This window comes from Somniosus microcephalus, chromosome 2, assembly GCF_052327205.1.
Source record: "Somniosus microcephalus isolate GS21.2 chromosome 2, FLI_Smic_1.0, whole genome shotgun sequence".
In the NCBI taxonomy this organism is placed as follows: domain Eukaryota; kingdom Metazoa; phylum Chordata; class Chondrichthyes; order Squaliformes; family Somniosidae; genus Somniosus; species Somniosus microcephalus.
Genome location: NC_140988.1, coordinates 323555777 through 323573419, shown reverse-complemented (window position 1 = coordinate 323573419; position 17643 = coordinate 323555777). Strand labels below are relative to the sequence as shown.

Sequence of the window (17643 nt, the reverse complement as noted above, 5' to 3'; positions counted from 1 at the left end):
TAAACCACATCCACTGCACTACCCTCATCCACACACCTAGTCACCCCCTCTCAAAATTCAATCAAATTGGTCAGACATGATCTTCCCTTGACAAAGCCATGCTGGCTATCCCTAATTAATCCTTGCCTCTCCAAGTGGAGACTAATTCTGTCCCTCAGAATTTTTTCCAATAATTTCCCTACCACTGATGTTAGGCTCACTGGCCTGTAATTCCCTGGTTTATCCCTACTACCCTTCTTGAATAATGGTACTACGTTAGCTGTTCTCCAGTCCTCTGGCACATCCCCTGTGGCCAGAGAGGTTCTGAAAATTTGTGTCAGAGCCCCTGCAATCTCCTCCTTTGCCTCACATAGTAGCCTGGGATACATCTCGTCCAGGCCTGGGGATTTATTCACTTTTAAGCCTGCTAAAACCGCTAGTACCTCTTCCCTCTCGATGCTAATATGTTCAAGTATATCACAGTCCCCCTGCCCGATTTCTATGTCCACATCGTCCTTCTCCATAGTGAACTGAGGCAGAAAATCTTGCACTCTGGAGTTGAAACTACTCAGCAGGCATGAGCTGATCTCATATTTACTTGTTCTTTTCCTTGAGTCCAAAACTGCAGGGCAAGTTGTGATTGATGGTGCATTGTGTCATCGCTTAAGATCTTTGCTACAGTTACTGCAGTGAGAACCTGCATTAGAGCCAACTGTTGTATGATTGGCGCCAGAGTACTGTAACTGAATTGGTGTCGGCTAGATTCCACCCATGGCTTTGTTTGCTCATCACAGCTTAACCAGTAAGATGTAAATCCTTTGTTTTATTGTCTTACAATCATTAAGAAATGGGGTAAGAAGAGAGAAGCCTGTAGAATATACAGCACCTGCAGAAAATGATTGCTTTAAAATATACCTAACAGTGAAGGCACCACCTGGTGTAGTATTAATGGCATGCTGACCATACATAGAAACATAGAAGATAGGAGCAGGATTAGGCCATAAGGCCCCTCGAGCCTGTTCCGCCATTTAATGAGATCATGGCTGATCATCTAAATTCAGTACCCTGTCCCTGCTTTCTCCTCATATCCCTTGATCCCTTTAGCCTTAAGAAATATATCTAACTCCTTCTTGAATATATTTAAAGAATTGACCTCAACTGCCTTCTGTGGTAGAGAATTCCACAGGTTCACCACTCTCTGGGTGAAGAAATTCCTCCTCATCTCAGTCCTAAATGGCTTACCCCTTATCCTTAGAATGTGACCCCTGATTCTGGACTCCCCCGCCATCGGGAACACCCTTCCTGCATCTAGTCTGTCTAGTCCTGTTAGGAATTTTATAAGTTTCAATGAGATCCCCTCTCATTCTTCTAAACTCTAGCGAATATAAGCCTAATTGACCCAATCTCTCCTCATACATCATTCCTGCCATCCCAGGTATCAGTCTGGTGAATCTTCACTGCACTCTCTCTGTGGCAAGAATATCCTTCCTCCGATAAGGTGACCAAAACTGCACACAATGCTTAAGGTGTGGTCTCACCAAGGCCCTGTACAACTGCAGCAAGGCATCCTTGCTCCTGTACGCAAATCCTCTTGCTATGAAGACCAACATACCATTTGCCTTCTTAACCGCCTGCTGCACCTGCATGCTTACCTTCAGCGACTGGTGCACAAGGACACCCAGGTCTCGTTGCACTTCCCCTTTTCCCAATCTATTGCCGTTCAGATAATCTGTCTTCCTGTTTTTGCCACTGAAGTGGATAACCTCGCATTTATCCACATTATACTGCATTTGCCATGCATCTGCCCAATCACCCAACCTGTCCAAATCATACTGGAGTTTCTCGGCATCCTCCTCACAGCACACATGCCCACCCAGCTTTGTGTCGTCTGCAAACTTGGAGATATTACATCTAGTTCCCTCGTCTAGATCATCATTAATATATATTGTGAATAGGTGGGGTCCAAGGACCGATCCCTGCGGTACCCCACTAGTTACTGTCTGCCACTCGGAAAAAGACCCGTTTATTCCAACTCTTTGCTTTCTGTCTGCCAACCAGTTCTCTATCCAAGTCAGTACCTTGCACCCAATCCCATGTGCTTTAACTGTGCACGCTAATCTCTTATGCGGGACCTTATCGAAAACCTTCTGAAAGTCCAAATACACCACATCCACTGGTTCTCCCTTATCTATTCTACCAGTTACATCCTCAAAAAATTCCAGTAGATTAGTCAAGCATGATTTACCTTTTGTAAATCCATGTTGACTTTGTCCGATCCTGTCACTGTTTTCCAAGTGCTCTGCTATTACATCTTTTATAATGGTCTCTAGCATTTTCCTCAGACCGGTAAGCCTGACATCGGTAGTATCATTCCCTGTTTTCTCTCTACCACCTTTTTTAAATAGTGGGGTTACATTAGCTATCCTCCAATCCATGGGAACTGTTCAAGAGTCTATAGAATTTTGGAAGATGACCAGCAATGCATCTACTATTTCTAGGGCCACTTCCTTAAGTACCCTAGAATGTAGATTATCAGGCCCTGGGGATTTATCGGCCTTCAATCCCGTCAATTTCCCTAACACCATTTCCCTACAAATACTGATTTCATTCAATTCCTCCCTCTCATTAGACCTTATGTTCCCTGACATCTCTGGGAGGTTATTTGTGTCCTCCTTTGTGAAGACAGAACCAAAGTATGTATTTAATTGGTCAGCCATTTCTTTGTTCCCCATTATAAATTCCCCTGATTCTGACTGTAAGGGACCTACGCTTAACTTCACCAATCTTTTTCTCTTCACATATCTACAGAAGCTTTTACAGTCAGTTTTTATGTTCCCTGCAAGCTTACTCACTCTATTTCCCCCCCTCTTAATTAATCCCTTTGTCCTCCTTTGCTGAATCCTAACCTGCTCCCAATCCTCAAGTTTGCTGCTTTTTCTGGCCAAAGTATATGTCCTCTCCTTGGATCTTATGCTATCCCTAATTTCCCTTGTTAGCCATAGTTGAGTCACCTTGTTTTATTTTTATGCCAAACAGGGATGAAAAAATTCTGTAGTTCATTCATGCTATCTTTAAATGTTTGCCATTGTCTAGCCACCGTCAACCCTTTAAGTAACGTTCCCCAATCCATCCTAGCCAACTTGTGCCTCATACCATCGTAGTTTCCTTTATTTAAATTCAGGACCCTAGTCTGAGTCAACTACTTCACTCCATCTTCATTAAGAATTCTATCATATGATGATCGCTCCTCCCCAAGGGGCCTCTCACAACAAGATTGCTAATTAATCCTTTCTCATTGCAGTCTAAGATGGCCTGATCTCTAGTTAGTTCCTCGACATATTGGTCCAGGAAACCATCCCGTATGCACTCTAGGAATTCCTCCTCCACAGTATTGTTACTAATTTGGTTAGCCCAATCTGTATGTAGATTAAAGTCACCTATGGTAACTGCTGTGCCCTTATTGCACACGTCTCCAATTTCCCGTTTAATGCCATCCCCAACCTCAGCATTACTGTTTGGGGGTCTGTATACAACTCCCACTAATGTTTTCTGCCCCTTGGTATTTCTCAGCTCTGCCCATACAGATTCCATATCACCTGAGCTAATATCCTTCCTTACTATTGTGTTAATCTCCTCGTTAACCAGCAATGCTACTCCACCTCCTTTTCCTTTTTTCCTGTCCTTCCTGAATATTGAATACCCCTGGATGTTGAATTCCCAGTCTTGGTCACCCTGGAGCCATGTCTCCGTAATCCCAAATATATCATATCCGTTTACATCTATTTGCACAGCGAATTCATCCACCTTATTACGAATGCTCCTCGCATTAAGATACAAAGCCTTCAGGCTTGAGTTTTTAAAACACTTCGTCCTTTTAGAATTATTATTTACTGTGGCCCTGTTTGATTTATACCCTTGATTTCTCTGCCTTCCACTTTTGCTTTTCTCCTTCCTGTCTTTTGTTTCTATCCTTGCTTCCCTTCCCTCTGTCTTCCTGCATAGGTTCCCAACCCCCTGCCATTTTAGTTTAAACCCTCCCCAACAGCACTAGCACACATTCCCCCTAGGACATCGGTTCCGGTCCCGCCCAGGTGCAAACCGTCCAGTTTGTACTGGTCCCACCTCCCCCAGAACCGGTTCCAATGTCCCAGGAATTTGAATCCCTCCCCCTTGCACCATTCCTCTAGCCACGTATTCATCTGAAGTATCCTTCTATTTCTACTCTGACTAGCACGTGGCACTGGTAGCAACCTTGAGATTATTACCTTTTGAGGTCCTATTTTTTAATTTACCTCCTAACTCCCTACATTCAGCTTTTAGGACCTGATCCCATTTTTTACCTATATCGTTGGCACCTATATGCACCACAACAGCTGGCTGTTCACCATCCCCCTCCAGAATGCCCTGCAGCCGCCCCGAGACATCCTTGCACCAGGGAGGCAACATAGCATCCTGGAGTCTCGTGTGCGACCGCAGAAATGCCTATCTATTCCCCTGACAATAGAATCCCCTATTACTATAGCTCTCCCACTCTTTCCTCCCGTCCTGTGCAGCAGGACCACCCAATATGCCAGGAAGTTGGCTGATGCTGCCTTCCCCCGATAAGCCATCTCCCTCAACAATATCCAAAGTGGTATATCTGTTTGAGAGGGGGATGGCCACAGGGGACCCCTGCACTACCTGCCTGCGCCTACTACTCTGCTTGATGGTCACCCATTCCCTTCCTGCCTGTGCAGCCTTTACCTGTGGTGTGACCAACTCCCTAAACGTGCTATCCACAATGTCCCCGGCATCGCAAATCATCCCCTGTCTGTGTTGAGTAAGCCAGTCTCAACTGGAGCAGCAGTTGGGATGCTACAATTGGCTTTGGTTCCAATGGATTAAGAGGGAGGGAAAATAAGAGGACCATTCATGCTGCAGATTACTATCCAGTGATCCCTACTGGAATGCACATGTTGCTGTAGATCATCAATTGGAAATGGAATTGTGCTTGGCTATGATAGCCAAACAACTTGCTGACACTCACTATCTAAAGTAAGAACTTGAATTTGTATGGTACATTTCACGTCTTCAGGATATCCAAAACACTGCACAGCCAATGAATAAGCCTCCAGCCTTGCAACTCTCAGATCTCTGCACTCCTCCAATTCTGGCCTCTTGCGCATCATCGCTCCTCCATTGGCGACCGTGCCTTCAGCTGCCTAGGGTCTAAGCTCTGGAATTTCCTCTCTCAATCTCTCCCCTCTTGCACCACCTTTTAAGATACTCCTTAAAGTCCTTGAACATGTTATCGCCTCCCATGATGAAACGGCCCATATCAAAGTCACTAATGACATTCTTTGTGACTGTGACCATGATAAACTATCCCTCCTTATCTTTCTCGACCTATATGCAGCCTTCGAAACATTTGACCACACCATCCTCCTTCAACGCTTCTCCTCCATCGTCCAGCTGGGTGGAACTGCCCTTGCTTGGTTCCATTCTTATCTATCGAATCATAGCAGGAGAATCACCTGCAATGACTTCTCTTCCCACTCCTGCACAGTTACCTCTGGAGTCCTCCAAGGATCTGTCCATGGCCCCCTTCTGTTTCTCATCTACATGCTACCCCTTGGCGATATCATCTGAAAACAAAGCGTAAGGCTCCACATGTATGCTGATGACACTCAGCTCTATTTGACCACCACTTCTGGACCCCTCCACTTTCTCTGATTTGTCTCACTGCTTGTCAGACGTCCAATATTGGATGAGCAGACATTTTCTCCAACTAAATATTGGAAGACTGAACCCATTGTCTTTGGTCTCCGCCACTTCATTCTCTGGCCACCATTTCCATCCTTGGCTGGTGCCATCCATTGGCTCAGTTGGTAGCACCCTCACCTCTGAGTCAGAATGTTGTGGGTTCAAGTCCCATTCCAGAAACCTGAGCACAAAAATCTAGGCTGACACTTCAGTGCAGTACTGAGGGAGTGCTGCATTGTCGGAGGTGCCGTCGTTCGGATAAGATGTTAAACCGAGCCCTGTCTGCTCTCTCAGGTGGACGTAAAAGATCCCATGGCACTATTTTGAAGAAGAGCAGGGGAGTTATCCCCGGTGTCCTGGCCAATATTTATTCCTCAACCAACATAACAAAAACAGATTATCTGGTCATTATAACATTGCTGTTTGTGCGAGCTTGCTGTGTGCAAATTGGCTGCCGCGTTTCCCACATTACAACAGTGACTCCACTTCAAAAAGTACTTCATGGGCTGTAAAGCGCTTTGAGATGTCCGGTGGTTGTGAAAGGTGCGATATAAATCCAAATCTTTTTTTCTTTCTTTTTCTCCCTCTCCTCAATTTGTGGCTCTGAATTATTCAAATTGTAGCCTTGAATGATACTTGTTCTCTGGCTTCCTCTTGGGGTAAATTTGCCACTTGCTATCTTGGGTGAAATTGAGGGTCTGAGCATCAGTGAATGCAAATATGTCATTGTTAAAATATTTAACCTAAAAGTAAGTATTATGCTGGTTGATTGAGTTACTTGTGTAGTGAATTTTCTTTTCGTTCGACTGTTGAGGTAGAGATGGAGAATGACTTTTAACTAAGTACTGACCATTATTCATTTTATTTCTGTAGGGAAACCAGCTCCATTTGCTTGAATGTTGAATAGTACTGGAAGTTGTGGAGGAGTCCTTCATCCTAACACACTCAGTTTTTGACAGAACTTGAAAGTGTAACTACAGAGATATCAAGTAAGCGGTCCAACTTGGGGTGCGCACGCGTATGCTTACATGTCTGTGTCTAATACATTGGTCATTTTCAGGATCTTGCTGTATGACAGAGGAATACACATTGCTTTAAAACACAACCCTTAAATGTAACTTTTTTTCCCCAGTGCTTTTTGTGGAGAAATGGTCAAAAAATTCTGATACAAGCTAATTCAGTGAAGAGATTGATGAAACTATGCTGCCAAATATCAGCTAACTTTTCATTGTGGAATATATTAAAATGTGGAATATTGTAAAATGAGCAGAACCCACTCACAGTAGCATTGTAGTTATGTTACTGAACAAGTAATTCAGAGGCCTGGACTAATAATCCGGAGACGTGGGTTCAAATACCACCATGGCAGTTTGTGAATTTGAATTCAGTTAATTAAATAAATCTGGAATAGAAAGCTAGTATCAGTAATGGTGACCATGAAGCTATCGGATTGTCATAAAAACCCATCTGGTTCACTAATGTCCTTTAGGGAAGGAAACCTGCCGTCCTTACCCAGTCTGCCTACATGTGACTTCAGACACACAGCAATGTGGTGACTCTTAACTGCCCTCTGAAATGGCCTAGCAAGCCACTCCATTGTATCAAACTGCTACAAAAAGTATAATAAAAATAAAACCAGACAGACCACCCGGCATTGACCTAGGCATCGGATTCGAACACGACAAAGGCACACCCAGCCCATTCGACCCTGCAAAGTCTGCCTCGGGAACATCTGGAGATTTGTCATAGTCATAACGGCACAGAAGGAGGCCATTCAGCCCATCAAGTCCGTGCCCGCTCTCTGTAGAGCAATCAAGTCAGTCCCATTCCCCCGCTCTATCCCCGTAGCCCTGCAAGGTTATTCCCCTCAAGTGCCTATCCAGTCTCCCCTTGAAAACATTGAGTGTCTCCGCTCCCACCATTTCTGTCGGCAGCAAATTCCAGGTCCTCACCACTCGCTGCATAAAAAAGTTTTTCCTCACATCCCCCTGTATCTCTTGCCCAAAACCTTAAATCTGTGTCCCCTAGTCCTTGTACCATCAACTAGTGGGAACAGCCTTTCCCCATCTAGCCTATCCAAACCAGTCATCATCTTGTACACCTCTATCAATTGACCCCTCTACCTCCTTTGCTCTAATGAAAACAAATCAAGCTTTTCCAACCTGTCTTTGTAGCTAAGATTCCCCATTCCCGGAACCATCTGGTAAATCTCGCCTGCACCCTCTCAAGGGCCGTCGCATCCTTTCTGAAGTGTGGTGACGAGAACTGGGTGCAATACTCCAGGTGTGTCCTAACCAGTGCTTTATAGAGGTTCAGCATAACTTCTCTACATTTGTACTCGATACTTCTATTTATGAAGCCCAAGATCCCATATGCTTTGTTAGCCACTCTCTCAATATGTCCTGCCACCTTCAAGGACCCATGCACATTAACTCCCAGGTCCCTTTATCCCTGCACACTCTTTAAAACTATGCCATTAAGTGTATTAAAAACAGAAAATGCTGGAAATACTCAGCAGGTCAGGCAGCATCTTTGGAGAGAGAAACCGAGTTAACGTTTCAGGTCGATGACCCTTCGTCAGAACTGGAAAAAGCTGGAGATGGAACAGATTTTTAATCAAGTGTATGGGCAGGGAAAGGGTGGAGGAGAGGAAAGAGCAAAAGGGAAGGTCTGTGATAGGATGGAAGTCAGGAGAGATTAAGAGACAAAAGGGATGATGGTGCAAGGCAAAAGGAGATGGGACAAGTTAAGAAACAAAAGATGGCTCTAGAAGTAATGGCAATGGCTGAATGATCGACAGTTGCCATGTTTTCTGTTGCTTTCTGTTTCTCATTCAGTGTATATTGCCTCTCCCTGTTCCTTCTGCCAAAATGCATCACCTTACACTTCTCTGTATTAAATTCCATCTGCCACTTGTCTGCCCATTCTGTTAGCCTTTCTATGTCCAGTTGCAGTGGATTGGTATCATCCTCACTGTTTGCCACACTCCCAAGTTTGGTGTCATCGGCAAATTCTGAAATTCTACTCTGTATTCCAATATCCAGGTCATTATATATCAAAAAAAGCAGTGGCCCCAGCACTGACCCTTGGGGAACACCACTGTCTACCATCCTCCAGTTTGAAAAACAGCCATTTACCACAGCTTTCTGTTTTCTGTCCTTAAGCTAATTCCTTATCCAAGCTGCCACTGACCCACCTATTCCATGAGCCTCAATTTTGTTAACCAGCCTTCTATGTGGTACTTTGTCAACTGCCTTCCTAAAATCCATGTAGACAACATCCATTGCATTCCCTTCATCGATCCTCCCTGTCACTTCATCAAAAAATTCAATTAGATTAGTCAAACATGATCTGCCTTTTACAAATCAGTGTTGGCTCTCCTTAATTAGCTTAAACCTCTCCAAATGCCTGTTAATTTTTTCCTTGATTATTGTTTCTAAAACTTTACCCACCACTGATGTTAAACTGACTGGCCTGTAGTTACTAGGATTGTCCTTACACCCTTTTTTGAACAATGGTGTCACATTTGCCACTTTCCAATCCTAAGGCACCCTCCTCCGTATTTAGGGAAGATTGGAAAATTATGGCAAGCCCTTCTGCTATCTCCTCCCCCAGTTCCCTTTGCAACCTGGGATGCAAGCCATCTGGACCAGGCGACTTGTCCAATCGAAGCATACCCAGCCTTTCTAGTAAATCCTGTCGATCAATTTTCACCCCTTCCATTGCTTCTACCTTTTCCACTTCTACCGATATTTTGTCAGCATCCACCTCCTTAGTAAACACCGATTAAAAAGTACTCATTGAGTATTCGAGCCTTGCCCTGCGCCTCTAAGCATATATCACATTCTTTGTCCCTAATAGGCCCCACCCTGCCTCTTACTACCCGCTTACTGTTTACATGCCGGTAGAAGATTTTTGGGTTCCCTTTTATGTTAACCGCCATTCGACTCTCATATCCTCTCTTTGCCAATCTTATTTTCATTTTCACTTATCTTTCAACTTACTGTATTTGGTCTGGTCCTCCCTTGAAGAATTCACCTGACATGCATCATACACCCTCTTTTTTTGTTTTATCATCTTCTCTATCCTCCTCGTCATCCAAGGTTCCCTTACCCTTCCCTCTTATTGGAATGTACTTGGCCTGTACTTGGAACATCTCCTCCTTAAAGATCACCCATTGTTCCATTACAGTTTTTCCTGTCAGTCTTTGGTTCCATTTTAACCTGGTTAGATCCTTTCGTATCCCATTGAAGTTAGCCGTATTCCAGTTTAGAAGTTCTACTCTAGATTGTTCCTTGCTCCTCTCCATTGCCAATCTAAATCTTAAGATACGACGATCACTCATACCCAAGTGTTCTTCCACAGTCACTTGGCCGACCTGGCCCACCTCATTCCCCAGCACCAGATCCAGCATTGCCTCTTTCCTAGTTGGGCCAAGAGCATACAGGTCAAGGAAATTCTGCTAAACACATTTCAGAAATTCCTCCCCATCCTTTGCCTTTACCCTGGTATTACCCCAATTGATATTTGGGTAATTAAAGTCCTCCAATATCACCACTCTATAGCTCTTGCATATCTCTGCGATTTCCCTGCAGATTTGCTCCTCTACCTCCCTCTCACTATTTGGAGGCCTATAGAATACCCCCAATAGCGTGATCATACCCTTTTTGCTCCTCAACTCTAACCAAATGGATTCTGTCCTTGTCCCCTCAAGAACATCCTCCCTTTCCAACACTACAATGTCTTCCTTAATCAGCACTGCCACCCCCACCTCCCTTTTTTCCTTCCCTATCTTTTCTGAACACCTTGTACCCTTGAATATTAAGTGCCCAATCCTCACTGTTTTTAAGCCACATTTTCGTTATTGCCACAACATCATATTGCCACACAGCTAATTGTGCTTGTAGCTCACCAAACTTATTCAGCACACTTTGTGCGTTTACGTATATGCATTGTAAACCCATTTTTGAATTTTTCGTCGTCTTTCTTAGTCTGCTCCCATCTAATATGGTACTACTTCCGCTCCTAGTACTACTTTCTTCTCTAGTACTATCCAACGCGCTCACTCTTTTATGCACCCTATTCCTCTTTTCTACTCCTTTATGCTGGAGCCCATCCCCCTGCCAAGCTAGTTTAAACCCTCCCCAACAGCACTGACAAACCTCCCCGTGAGAATATTGGTCCCGGCTCTGTTGAGGTGTAACCCGTCTGGCTTGTACACGTCCCACCTTCCCCAGAAACGGTCCCAATGCCTCAGGAATCTAAAGCCCTCCCTCCTGCACCATCTCTCCAGCCACGCATTCATCTGTTCTATCTTCCTATTCCTGCACTCACTAGCACGTGGCACCGGGAGTAATCCGGAGATTACTTCCTTTGACGTCCTTTTAATCTCTTTCCTAGCTCCCTATAGTCTGCCTGCAGGACCTCATCCCTCTTTCTGCCTATGTCGTTGGTACCGATATGGACAGTGACTTCTGGCTGTTCACCCTCCCCCCTCAGAGTATCCTGCAGCCACTCAGTTACATCCTTGACCCTGGCACCAGGGAGGCAACATACCATCCTGGAGTCACGCCTGCGGTCTGTCTATTCTCCTAACTAATGAATCCCCTACTGCTATTGCTCTTCCCCTCTTCTTCCTCCCCCCTTGTGCAGCTGAGCCACCCGTGGTGCCTTGGCTCTGGCTGCTCTCCCCAGAGGAACTATCACCCCCACCAGTTTCCAGAACTGCAAACCGGTTAGCGAGCAAGATGTACTCTGGGGATTTCTGCCCTACCTGTCTGGTCCTCCTTATTTGACTGGTGGTCACCCATTCCCTCTCTGCCTGCACATTCTGAGGCTGCAGGGTGACCACTTCCAGAAACGTGCTTTCCAAGTATTTCACAGCCTCGCGGATGTACTGCAGTGACTCCAGCTGCTGCTCAAGCTCCGAAACCCGGAGCTCGAGTTGCTGTAGCTGCTGACATGTCCTGCACATGTGGTTGTCCAGGCCGCAAGAAGCGTCCAGGATATCCCACATGGCACAGGATGTGCAATTCACGGGACTGAGCTGCCCTGCCATGCCTCTATTTAATAGACTATGGAGGTAATTTAGCAGAAACAAACTTAAAACTTAACGATAAACTCAACAGCTACCTACCAATCAGCACTTCCCTCTATTAGCAGAACTACTTAGCAGAAATCTACTCCAAACAAAACAAAAAAAACATACCACAAATACCCACCCCATACTCGTCTTTCAGCTCCCTTGTGCCAGCGACACCTTTCTGATTTGTTTTTTTCTCAGTTTGTTGCTCAGCGCTCGGCTCTGCTCCTGCTCTTTGTAAACAGTCGCTCCGCTCACTGCTCCTGCTCTTTGTAAACAGTCGCTCCGCTCTCTGCTCCCGCTCTTTGTAAACAGTCGCTCCGCTCACTGCTCCCGCTCTTTGTAAACAGTCGCTCCGCTCACTGCTCCCGCTCTTTGTAAACAGTTGCTCCACTCCCTGCTCCCGCTCTTTGTAAACAGTCGCTCCGCTCACTGCTCCCGCTCTTTGTAAACAGTCGCTCCGCTCACTGCTCCCGCTCTTTGTAAACAGTCGCTCCGCTCACTGCTCCCGCTCTTTGTAAACAGTCGCTCCGCTCACTGCTCCCGCTCTTTGTAAACAGTCGCTCCGCTCACTGCTCCCGCTCTTTGTAAACAGTCGCTCCGCTCACTGCTCCCGCTCTTTGTAAACAGTCGCTCCGCTCACTGCTCCCGCTCTTTGTAAACAGTCGCTCCGCTCACTGCTCCCGCTCTTTGTAAACAGTCGCTCCGCTCACTGCTCCCGCTCTTTGTAAACAGTCGCTCCGCTCACTGCCCCCGCTCTTTGTAAACAGTCGCTCCGCTCACTGCCCCCGCTCTTTGTAAACAGTCGCTCCGCTCACTGCCCCCGCTCTTTGTAAACAGTCGCTCCGCTCACTGCCCCCGCTCTTTGTAAACAGTCGCTCCGCTCACTGCTCCCGCTCTTTGTAAACAGCCGCTCCGCTCACTGCTCCCGCTCTTTGTAAACAGCCGCTCCGCTCTCTGCTCCCGCTCTTTGTAAACAGTCGCTCCGCTCACTGCTCCCGCTCTTTGTAAACAGTCGCTCCGCTCTCTGCTCCCGCTCTTTGTAAACAGTCGCTCCGCTCACTGCCCCCGCTCTTTGTAAACAGTCGCTCCGCTCACTGCCCCCGCTCTTTGTAAACAGTCGCTCCGCTCACTGCTCCCGCTCTTTGTAAACAGTCGCTCCGCTCACTGCTCCCGCTCTTTGTAAACAGTCGCTCCGCTCACTGCTCCCGCTCTTTGTAAACAGTCGCTCCGCTCTCTGCTCCCGCTCTTTGTAAACAGTCGCTCCGCTCACTGCTCCCGCTCTTTGTAAACAGTCGCTCCGCTCACTGCTCCCGCTCTATGTAAACAGTCGCTCCGCTCACTGCTCCCGCTCTATGTAAACAGTCGCTCCGCTCACTGCTCCCGCTCTTTGTAAACAGTCGCTCCGCTCACTGCTCCCGCTCTTTGTAAACAGTCGCTCCGCTCTCTGCTCCCGCTCTTTGTAAACAGTCGCTCCGCTCACTGCCCCCGCTCTTTGTAAACAGTCGCTCCGCTCACTGCCCCCGCTCTTTGTAAACAGTCGCTCCGCTCACTGCCCCCGCTCTTTGTAAACAGTCGCTCCGCTCACTGCTCCCGCTCTTTGTAAACAGCCGCTCCGCTCACTGCTCCCGCTCTTTGTAAACAGCCGCTCCGCTCTCTGCTCCCGCTCTTTGTAAACAGTCGCTCCGCTCACTGCTCCCGCTCTTTGTAAACAGTCGCTCCGCTCTCTGCTCCCGCTCTTTGTAAACAGTCGCTCCGCTCACTGCCCCCGCTCTTTGTAAACAGTCGCTCCGCTCACTGCCCCCGCTCTTTGTAAACAGTCGCTCCGCTCACTGCTCCCGCTCTTTGTAAACAGTCGCTCCGCTCACTGCTCCCGCTCTTTGTAAACAGTCGCTCCGCTCACTGCTCCCGCTCTTTGTAAACAGTCGCTCCGCTCTCTGCTCCCGCTCTTTGTAAACAGTCGCTCCGCTCACTGCTCCCGCTCTTTGTAAACAGTCGCTCCGCTCACTGCTCCCGCTCTATGTAAACAGTCGCTCCGCTCACTGCTCCCGCTCTATGTAAACAGTCGCTCCGCTCACTGCTCCCGCTCTTTGTAAACAGTCGCTCCGCTCACTGCTCCCGCTCTTTGTAAACAGTCGCTCCGCTCTCTGCTCCCGCTCTTTGTAAACAGTCGCTCCGCTCACTGCTCCCGCTCTTTGTAAACAGTCGCTCCGCTCACTGCTCCCGCTCTTTGTAAACAGTCGCTCCGCTCTCTGCTCCCGCTCTATGTAAACAGTCGCTCCGCTCACTGCTCCCGCTCTTTGTAAACAGTCGCTCCGCTCTCTGCTCCCGCTCTTTGTAAACAGTCGCTCCGCTCACTGCTCCCGCTCTTTGTAAACAGTCGCTCCGCTCACTGCTCCCGCTCTTTGTAAACAGTCGCTCCGCTCACTGCTCCCGCTCTTTGTAAACAGTCGCTCCGCTCTCTGCTCCCGCTCTTTGTAAACAGTCGCTCCGCTCACTGCTCCCGCTCTTTGTAAACAGTCGCTCCGCTCACTGCTCCCGCTCTTTGTAAACAGTCGCTCCGCTCACTGCTCCCGCTCTTTGTAAACAGTCGCTCCGCTCACTGCTCCCGCTCTTTGTAAACAGTCGCTCCGCTCTCTGCTCCCGCTCTTTGTAAACAGTCGCTCCGCTCACTGCTCCCGCTCTTTGTAAACAGTCGCTCCGCTCTCTGCTCCCGCTCTTTGTAAACAGTCGCTCCGCTCACTGCCCCCGCTCTCTGTAAACAGTCGCTCCGCTCACTGCCCCCGCTCTTTGTAAACAGTCGCTCCGCTCACTGCTCCCGCTCTTTGTAAACAGTCGCTCCGCTCACTGCTCCCGCTCTTTGTAAACAGTCGCTCCGCTCACTGCTCCCGCTCTTTGTAAACAGTCGCTCCGCTCACTGCTCCCGCTCTTTGTAAACAGTCGCTCCGCTCACTGCTCCCGCTCTTTGTAAACAGTCGCTCCGCTCACTGCTCCCGCTCTTTGTAAACAGTCGCTCCGCTCACTGCTCCCGCTCTTTGTAAACAGTCGCTCCGCTCACTGCTCCCGCTCTTTGTAAACAGTCGCTCCGCTCACTGCTCCCGCTCTTTGTAAACAGCCGCTCCGCTCACTGCTCCCGCTCTTTGTGTGAATGTTGCAAAGCCCATGGACTCTTACAGCTGGAGGCTCTCGCTTAACTGTCTTAATTCTGTTCGTTTCCAGTGCCCCAGAGAATAAACTTTAAAATTCTTATCCTCCATGGCCTCAGTCCACCTTAGTAGAGTGATTGTCTCCAGCCACATATTCCTGCTGCATCCTCTACTCCTCTGATTCTGGATTACTGCTCCGTCGTCCGAGGCTAATCATTATCTTCTGAAATTCTCTCTTAAAATTGTTTTGCTTACTATCCATCTCCCTGCCTTTAAGTCTTTGAAAGATTGGATCGTGCCTTCAGTCTCCTTCTATAAATGTCCTGCTTTCTGCTGCTCAATGTACAGTTTTTCCTCCTCGTTTTATGCTCTCTGATGTTTGTTGTGAAAAGGGCTGGAGAAGTGCAAGTTGTTGCTTTTCCTGTCCGCCATAGCAGCTGATAGTGTTCCTTGGTGCTATAGTACACTGGGCTCTGGTTCCCTGTACTATCGGGTGTGGAAGCCTGAGGCCTACCAAGCACCTTTGTGCCTCAATGTAGGTCTGAAGCACTACTGGCACTCAGCCTGTGTACAAACTGTGTGCAAGACTTATGAAGGCCCACAATATATTTAGATGATTTGCATTAGGGCCATCCAGCAAATATTTTATTTAACTGCTGGCCTTTAGAAGACTCTTGGTTGGGTGTTATCTTCCTCCTCTCCGCCCAAAAGATCCTTCTGAGTTTTAGGCGCTGCTGGTGAAGGAAATCTTGTCCCTAATCTTGGAACTCTCTGTGTGTGTCATATGCTACTTGCTGGGAGTGCTGTCAAATTGTGTTAATCAGCTGACTTCACATTATACTGAGCCTGGACAGGAGGTTCTTCCCCATCTAGAAACTTGTGTGCAGTTCCATTATAGGAACTGGAAAAAGTGCAGCAAAGAAAGCAATTGCATTTATATAGCGCTTTTCATGTCCTCGGGCCGTCCCAAAGTGCTTTGCAGTCAATTAATTATTTTGGAGTGTAGGCAAGGGCAGCAGCCACTTTGTGTACAGCAGTATCCCAGTAATAAAATAAATGACCAGTTAATCTTGATTTGATGGGGCTGCTATAAATGAGGGAATCATGACGTGGGTTCTTTTAAGTCCACTTGAGTAAGCAAATGGGGCTTCAGTTTAATGTCTCCTCTGAAAGATACTCCCTCAGTACTGCACTGAAGTGTCAGCCTGGATTATGTGCCCAAGTCCTTGGAGTGATGCTTGAACGCATGTCCCGACTCAGACGAGAGTACTACAGGAAACTGTGTGATATCCAGCACCGACGGGACCGAGCTGTTGCCGTCCCATCAAAACTGCCGGACAAACCAGCGCTAATGTTGAAACATACGGAGCTTTTGAGCTCCGTATCTGGCAACAAACCCAACAGCTTCTAAACAGTCGGCCGTACCTTGCAAGCGTCTCTGTAGCTTAGCAACAGCTTCAGCGAGACCTTGCAGAGCCTGACTGGAAAAAAACAGCAACGAAAAGAAAAAAAACCTAACGAAACAGCTCCTGATTTTTGCTGGTGGATCGAGCTCCGGATAAACCAAAGTTTCCTGTACCACTGAGCCATTTGGGGCAACAAGACCATCCCTTTTTTATTGATTTCTCCCTACTCGCCTTTTCGCTCAAAACCATTAATACTATTCGCTTGGATGACCTTTCCTGGTAACCTATTGCGCAAGTTTGTTGCCCTTTATAATATGTAAAATAAGCAATTCTGTCCGACTTTCCTTTTTACTCCTAACCATCTACCTTTTTAAACTTATGCTGTCTGATATTTAGACCAATGTGAACTATTTGTTTGGATTATCTTTGCTAATTCACTTCTTAAATTTTAATTAGGTCACATCAAAGTCTCCATTTCCCCCCCAAAATAAGCACAACTTCCTTAGGGGGAGAAATTGAGTCGCGCCCCCTTTGGGGCGCTAACTTCGCCAGGGCGCTACTTTTAGCGGCCCGAAAAAAATTAGCGCTCCCTTGCCGAAGTTCACCCAAGAGCAAAGCGGGGCAGCACGGTGGCATAGTGGTTAGCACTGTTGCCTCACAGCACCAGGGACCCAGGTTCGAATCCGGCCTCGGGTGACTGTCTGTGTGGAGTTTGCACATTCTCCCCGTGTTTGCGTGGGTTTTCTCCGGGTGCTCCGGTTTCCTCCCACAGTCCAAAGATGTGCGGGTTAGGTTGATTGGCTATGATAAATTGACCCTTAGTGTTAGGGGGATTAAATACATGGGGTTACAGGGATAGGGTGGGATATGTGTTGGTGTAGGGGTTACGGGAATCGGGTGGGATATGTGTCGGTGCAGACTCGATGGGCCGAAATGGCCTCTATCTGCACTGTGGGGTTTCTGTGATTCTGTGATACTGGAAGCGCCCAACCTCCCTCTTGGGGAGCTGTGAGGGAATATCGTGGCGCTGCGGCACATCGCGCCGCAGTACTGCAGGCCTTCCTCCCCTTCTTAAAGGGGAGGGGCCTTGCAGAGTGCGACCCGGGGCCAGCTGGACCTCCAGGAATCGGAGTGCTGGCAAAAGAGCCCGGCACTCGAAAAACACTGAGCTCATGGAGCACAGCTGGCACTCCGCGGGGGGAGGGGCTGCAGAAGAGGCTGGGGACGGCAACAGGGGCAGGTGCTGGCAGGCGGTCAGCAACAAAAATGGCCGCCCGGCACCTCGCCT

General features: G+C 47.5%; 1 protein-coding gene across 7 annotated transcripts in view; it reads left to right on the top strand.

Moving 5' to 3' along the window:
* The window catches only part of wdr7 (WD repeat domain 7), an 836682-nt gene that overhangs the window by 10780 nt on the left and 808259 nt on the right, over nt 1–17643 (top strand). For all 7 annotated transcript variants that reach the window (XR_015074758.1, XM_085974490.1, XM_085974481.1 and 4 more), the window contains exon 2: nt 6595–6710. The gene's annotated coding sequence lies outside the window, so the exon portion shown is untranslated. The remainder of the gene's footprint in view (nt 1–6594; nt 6711–17643) is intronic.